This window comes from Poecilia reticulata, unplaced genomic scaffold (genome assembly GCF_000633615.1).
Source record: "Poecilia reticulata strain Guanapo unplaced genomic scaffold, Guppy_female_1.0+MT scaffold_155, whole genome shotgun sequence".
Taxonomy (NCBI): Eukaryota; Metazoa; Chordata; class Actinopteri; order Cyprinodontiformes; family Poeciliidae; genus Poecilia; species Poecilia reticulata.
In genome coordinates, this window is record NW_007615016.1 from 565,976 (window position 1) to 567,179 (window position 1,204).

Sequence of the window (1,204 nt, forward strand, 5' to 3'; positions counted from 1 at the left end):
TAATATTGAGCATTAAAATACATTGCTCTGTTTTTATTTCATAAATATATATATGTAACAGAGTTACAAATGTACTTTTTTAAAATTATAATTTCTAATTAATTTCATATTGAGAATTGTGAATTTTATCTTATTTAGTTGTTATTTGTCGTTTTTGCCTGCGGGGGTCGCCTTTCTGCACTCTGCCTCGCTTGTGTCTCCTGGGCTTCCGTAGCTCGGTCCGGCCCTCATAGCATCTCGGCTTCCSCCTTTTCCCTCAGCTTTGTTCCGCTGCTGTGGGTAATCAGGAAAGTTCACTGCTGTTTGTTTTCTGTAGGATGTTGTTTATGTTGAAGTTTTACCATATGATGTTTATTGTTGTTTGTTAATGTGTTATTTTGCCATTTTTACCATCATTGTGGGTTTTTATAACCAGTTTTATTATAATTTCCTTTCTTTTATTTTGGCGCGAACAACCGGTGCTAATCCCGCCCAGTTCGGCTGGAGTTCAGGGAGTGAAGAGGAGGTTGATTATTGGTTTTACTCTCCTCCAGGTATGTGTTTTTATCTTAAGTTATCCTTTTTTTCTGTTTATTTAACTCTGTCCCACTGTATTGTGTTGCTGTGGCCACCAGGTGGCGTTTTTCTCCTCTTGTTTTTAGTTTATGATTTTTGTGAGATTTCTTCTTTTTTTGCTGTTTATTTTTGTTGAATCGAATAAAACAGTTAGTAGACAGCGCTGTTCTGCGCTGCTGTGGGCTGGAGTGCAGGAGGTTTGAACAGGAGATTGATTATTGGTTTTACTCTCCAGAATAAAGGATTTCATCGAGACCTGATTGACCACTGGAGACTCATTAATACCAACCGTTACATATATATAACTAAACATATATATACATTTATAATAATTGTAATATATATGTGACATATGTATTTATATCACTTTTATTATTATTGTTATTATTATTAGTTTCCCGCTAAAACGTGAAGAAAGTGACAACTTTTTCGAAACATGTTGTTTGACCTTTCACGGTGTCCGTAGTTCCCTACGCGCGTGCTTTCTCAGAGCTCAGCACGAGCACGCGCGTATTTTGCCGCGTGGGCGGGGCCAAGAAGACGCGGGGGGAGCCGCATCTGATGGGGAAACGCGGATTGACGCAACACCGGCAGAGACTCTGAGGATTTGAATGGGAAAATGCGACAATCCAGCGATTTTGAAGAAAAA